Raw genomic sequence first — 6,377 nt, 5'->3', positions numbered from 1 at the left:
CTGCTCCTTTTCCTGCTGGTTGAGGATGTGCTGATACTCCTCCTGCTTCTTGTGGTGCTCACAAAGTTTCTTTAATCGCGTTGAAAAACGATCCATTCAGAAACAGAGTGACTGTAGGCCTTGTGTACTGTTCACCCCGCACACTGAGAATTACTGACCTTAAAGCCATACTGCAGAATCTTTACTGTCAGTGTCTACTACACAATCATTACATCTGTACTGAGAAGAGAACAGGAGACGCTTAACATAGAAACCAACAGGCCTTTACAGAAACTCCTGCCCTTTAAATATTATTATAGATTTTAAAGTAGACTGAACTGTTGTTAAATAGTATATGTACACTTTTTACACTTACTACTGTTTCTATACTCAAAACAAACAGTTAATGCACCAAAACCTTTCACGACCAGAACGACCAGCAGTGGGTTTATATTAAAGTAGGGAAGGGAACTAGTTTGGCGTTGAGAAGTGTCAGCAGGTGCGGTCACAGGGAGATTCATAGAATAGATTTACACGATAAGCTAATAGATCACCCACACACAATCAAATGGACCTGCTTACACCAAGCCACTTCATGTAATTAGCATCTGGACTGTATCCTGATCAGGACAGACATGTATCTTTATTAGAACTTCAAACATAACTGAATCACTAAATGAGAAAGAGGCCTTGTTCCCACACATAAACATCTGTCCCCACAACTGAGCATTTCAGTCTCTACCATTAAGACAAAGAAAAACAACAGGAGATGTGAAGCATGTCACCTGAAACATTAGCATGTCTTGTAGTCACTGCCTGATTTATGAAGGTCAACAACTGTTTGTCTCACTTCATTCTTTGATCTTAGCCAATTAATAATGCATATGTGAGTGTCTAGTCTGCATACCTCCTCATATGGATAGGACAGTGAAACAGAAAGACGTAAACTATTGCTTGCTGTGTTTAAACATGTAGCTGAAATAAGAACAACCACATACAGATGGCTAACAGCGAGACCAGGCAGTCCAGGTTTTGCTGCACCACCATCGGCTACGTAGAATCATTAATGGCATTTCAACAAGATACTTGTCATCCATAGCTGTGCATGTGTATTTCAACAAAAGTGATCAGTCAGTCAGTAAGAGAACACAAAGTCTTTGGGAGGCACTGAATCACCCCAGCAGCCAGAGCACATGTGATATTCAAGTGATATTCAGTTTAGATTTTTTTGGATCTATGCATTGACCTATTTTATGAACTGGAGATATGACGGTGGTGGAGAGAGACAACATACACTGCTCAAACAAATAAAGGGAACACTTAAACAACACAATATAACTCCAACTAAATCAAACTTCTGTGAAATCAAACTGTCCACTTAGGAAGCAACACTGACAATCAATTTCACAGCTGTTGTGTAAATGGAACAGACAACAGGTGGAAATTATTGGCAATTAGCAAGAAACACTCAATAAAGGAGTGGTTCTGCAGGTGGGACCACAGACCACTTCTCAGTACCTTTCTGCTTTCTGGCTGATGTTTTGGTCACTTTTGAATGTTGGTGGTGCTTTCACACTCGTGGTAGCAGGAGACGGACTCTACAACCCACACAAGTGGCTCAGGTAGTGCAGCTCATCCAGGATGGCACATCAACGCAAGCTGTGGCAAGAAGGTTTGCTGTGTCTGTCAGCGTAGTGTCCAGAGGCTGGAGGCACTACCAGGAGACAGGCCAGTACACCAGGAGACGTGGAGGAGGCCGTAGGAGGGCAACAACCCAGCAGCAGGACCGCTACCTCCACCTTTGTGCAAGGAGGAACAGGAGGAGCACTGCCAGAGCCCTGCAAAATGACCTCCTGCAGGCCACAAATTTGCATGTGTCTGCACACGGTTAGAAACCGACTCCATGAGGATGGTATGAGGGCCCGACGTCCACAGATGGGGGTTGTGCTCACAGCCCAACACCATGCAGGACGCTTGGCATTTGCCAGAGAACACCAGGATTGGCAAATTCGCCAGTGGCGCCCTGTGATCTTCACAGATCAAAGCAGGTTCACACTGAGCACATGTGACAGACGTGACAGAGTCTGGAGACACCGTGGAGAACAATCTGCTGCCTGCAACATCCTTCAGCATGACCGGTTTGGCAGTGGGTCAGTGGTGTGGGGTGGCATTTCTTTGGAGGGCTGCACAGCCCTCCATGTGCTCGCCAGAGGGAGCCTGACTGCCATTAGGTAGCGAGATGAGATCCTCAGACCCGTTGTGAGACCATATGCTGGTGCGGTTGGCCCTGGGTTCCTCCTAATGCAGGACAATGCTAGACCTCATGTGGCTGGAGTGTGTCAGCAGTTCCTGCAAGATGAAGCCATTGAAGCTATGGACTGGCCCGCCCGTTCCCCAGACCTGAAACTGATTGAGCAGATCTGGGACATCATGTCTCGCTCCATCCACCAACGCCACGTCGCACCACAGACTGTCCAGGAGTTGGCGGATGTTTTAGTCGTGGTCTGGGAGGAGATCCCTCAGGAGACCATCCTCCACCTCATCAGGAGCTGCCCAGGCATTGTAGGGAGGTCATACAGGCACATAGAGACCACACACAATACTGAGCCTCATTTTGACTTGTTTTAAGGACATCACATCAAAGTTGGATCAGCCTGTCGTGTGTTTTTCCACTTTAATTTTGTGTGTGACTCCAAATCCAGGCCTCCATTGGTGAATAAATTTGAATTATCCATTGATGATTTTTGTGATTTTGTTGTCAGCACATTCAACTTTGTACAGAACAAAGTATTCAATGAGTATTTCATTCATTCAGATCTAGAATGTGTTATTTGAGTGTTCCCTTTATTTTTTTGAGCAGTGTACATGTTAATAAGTACAAAGTCCAGTAGATGTTCAACTGGACTGATATCTGGTGATTAAGAAGGCCATAGCATGTGGTTTACACATCATTTCATCTTTACTCAACCATTCAGTGATGCTTCTTTTCAGAATAAAAAATTATTGAAAGCATGCATGGAATGCATATGCTACATTGCAGAAGACTGTTATAAAGATAAATGACCATCAGAGTGGTCAGTTGTATCCAAATCACAAGAAACCATGCTCGAACCATGCAGTGAGAAGTCCAGTGATTCCCTTTAGAGGGAAGGGACACTGCAGAACAGTACAAAGAGCAGACGTATCAGCTTTGGTTAGATTAAAATGAACCCTAGTGAACCTGTTAGTGCGTTTCCTTAGCGTAAGTGTGAACACTGCCCACTGAACTGAGCAGGTGGGTCTCAATAGTTAATTTGTTCATTTGAATTTTGGACACAACAATACAAACCAAAGTTATCTAAACACACCAAGCAGAGCTGTGCAAGGGTACAGGGTCACTCCTGCCCGCAAAACCTAGTATCAACCCTGCCTGCTCCGCCAACATCATGCCATCTGCATCTCCTCTATATGCATGCTTGTGTCACATATACATCACTAAGTGTAGCTACGTACTGATTTACTCCAGTGAGGTCATGTCGGCCTTATATGCCTTTCTCTGTGTTAATGTAGTGAAATCTCTGTCAGTGTGAACTGGACCAGCAGTACAGGCTGAACACCGTGCTGTGTATTTTATATGGAGAACTCTCTCTGAGAGGCTGCAGGACTCAGTTTCTTACTCTGAGAGCCGCTCAGGTTAAAAGTTCAGCTCAACTAGTTAACTGTTAATCTCCACAGTAAACATTTCCCTCCAAACTCCTGTTCCAAACATTATAAATCACCTTTACAGTTAGTGTCACTAATTAATCATGACAATAACAAATGAGCATTTACATTTTCACTTATTCGTTTAACGTTTCCCCCTCCAAAAGCGCTGTACCTCCACAGTAAGCCTTTCCCTCTGCTGCGCCTTTAAGAACAGACTCCGCCCACAGCGCCAATATTCAATAAGCAGGCGTTCTCTGCTACCCAATAGAAAACAGGCACTAAAGCAGTGGAGTGTGTCCACCAGGGGCAGTAAGGAGCACGCCGAAAACACAGATTTCTAAATTTCCTATTCCACTGAGGACCACCAGGAAACTCGCTCAGCTGATGTCACATGACCTTTGGGGGCCATTAATAGCAAAATCAAGTGAGGACTGGAATTTTGGTCCTCACTCTCCAAAATGTCCTCACAAGAAGGCCGTTTATCTTATGGTGGTCCTCACAAGAATAGCAAGACAAGTACACACACACACACACACACACACACACACACACACACACACACACACACACACACACACACATCCATCCATCCATCCATCTATATATATTTGAGACCACAAATATACATACAGAGTGAGTAAAGGGTGTACAATGAGGTAGTATGTCCTGCGAGTGCAAATATGAATACTTAAATACTACTAGGACATAAAGTGCAGTAACAGTGCAGTGAGTGCAAAGAGTTAAAGTGGCAGTGTGGAGTTCAGCAGGGTCACAGCCTCATGGAAAGCAATCTCAATGGATGGTAACTGGGCACCTTTCTGGGCAGTTTCTCACCCGCTGGAGCGTTCTATGGTCAGATGCAGAGCAGTTGCTGAACCACACTGAGATGCAGTTTGGGAGTATGCTCTAAATGGTAGTTGGTGGTCACACAAAATATTGACACTCTGGGCACAATTTGGACATGTTCCCTGTGTTGTCAGTTATTTAGACAGTAATGTCTGTGTGTTGAGTTATTTTCAGAGGACAGTAAATCTGCAGTAAATATTATTATAAAAAGTAACTTTTATTTGGGCTTATGCATTAAATACAATTAAAATCACAAATTGGCTTAAATAGCTGCAGTTTATCTGTTCTAGTTATAGACACCCTAGACAAAGTGGGGTTGAAACCCAAAGTGCTTAGCATTTATCTATCTATGTCAATATACATTACTGACGATAATCTGCTACTGTAAGCCAACTTTATTCGCTGAGGCTTGATATGAGACGCATTCCATCTCCTAGCAGTTAATGAACCTCTGCAGGCTAACCCTCAGCTCTGGCGTCATCACATGCAACGCAGCGCAAGTTCACTGGCTATCCGCATTTAATACACACATTACATTGATGTGGTCGTGATAACCGATATGATCCTCGTACTGAATTAAAATGTAAAAACTGCACACTTCATGACCTTGACAAGGTCAAGAATAAAACACTGGGAAAAACTGGGAGCCAACGCCCTAAAGAGTAACACACCAACTCTTAACACAAGTGCCATCTTGGTTGTAAATTATAAATCAACTTTTTACAAAGTCCTTGTTAATCCCACGTTTTGTACATCTGTACAACAAGAGCGGTCATGCACATGATTTGTTTTATTATTATATATATTTTAGAAATACCTGACCAAATTGGAAACGCTTAAGTGCCATTCAGATGCCTGGACAGCCGCGTGATCAATAAACGCCTTTCAGCGTCTTCAAAAACGGGTGTAAGCTGACAGAGACCTGCCTGCTGAACGTACAGATGCGGTTCTGTTGCATCAGGTTACAATACTTCGTGTTTTTGAGCGACTTTTGAGAAGAAGGATTTAAAGTGCGTCACTATCTTACCCGACACAGCAGAAAAAACCCCAACCAGCGTCCAGAAACACCAACAGCTCCCGGCTTTTCCCATCTGTGCTTTCATTGTCAGAGCTGCACTCGATCAAAAGTCGTAAATAAACAAAACAACAGCAACAACAACAACAAAAGCTGTCCGTCTGACATTCTTTACTAACTCTGACTGGCAAACAATGCGGAAACAGAGGAAAAGGTTTCTCGGTCAGCCAATGGGAGATACTGACGTCACACGTCTCCGTGTCTTGAGACCGGCTGAGGGCGGCGGCAGCAGAGCTTCCGCAAAAGTTTTCTGTGCATTTAGCCTCATTTAACAGCTCTTCATTCCTTCTACGCCTCAAGGTTTACAGATCAAAACAGATCAGAACAGCATCACTCAGTCATGCTCCACCGAACGAGTCGTTATTAGCTATGTAATTACTGCCGGTGTTGTGCCGAATTCCGCACCCCTGCCGCGAGATGCACCCCCTCACGGGAGCATGCGCGCAGTCTTTAGCTCGAAAGCAGGGTAATCCATGTTTACTGTACATATATCGATTTGAACAGCTTGCAAAACATCACTTTCATTTTAATAAACAACACAATAAATCGCTGTTTTACAGAACAGGAACACCCCAGATGTTCTTCTAAAGTACAGCGAGTCGTAAATAGTTGTATAAAAGTATAGTGTAGCCTACATAAGACAGAGGAGTCTGCATTGAGCTTGTATGCAATAAAACTTTGCTGTATATGTTGCTATTTGTCAACAAAATATGGACAAAAAGTCCTGGGTGTAATAATAATTTAGCTATATTTGAGAAGCATTTTCCAGCAGGTCTGTTGATACTACTATAAA

The sequence above is a fragment of the Pygocentrus nattereri genome, chromosome 23, assembly GCF_015220715.1.
Source record: "Pygocentrus nattereri isolate fPygNat1 chromosome 23, fPygNat1.pri, whole genome shotgun sequence".
Lineage (NCBI taxonomy): Eukaryota > Metazoa > Chordata > Actinopteri > Characiformes > Serrasalmidae > Pygocentrus > Pygocentrus nattereri.
Note: the sequence above shows the minus strand (reverse complement) of the source record.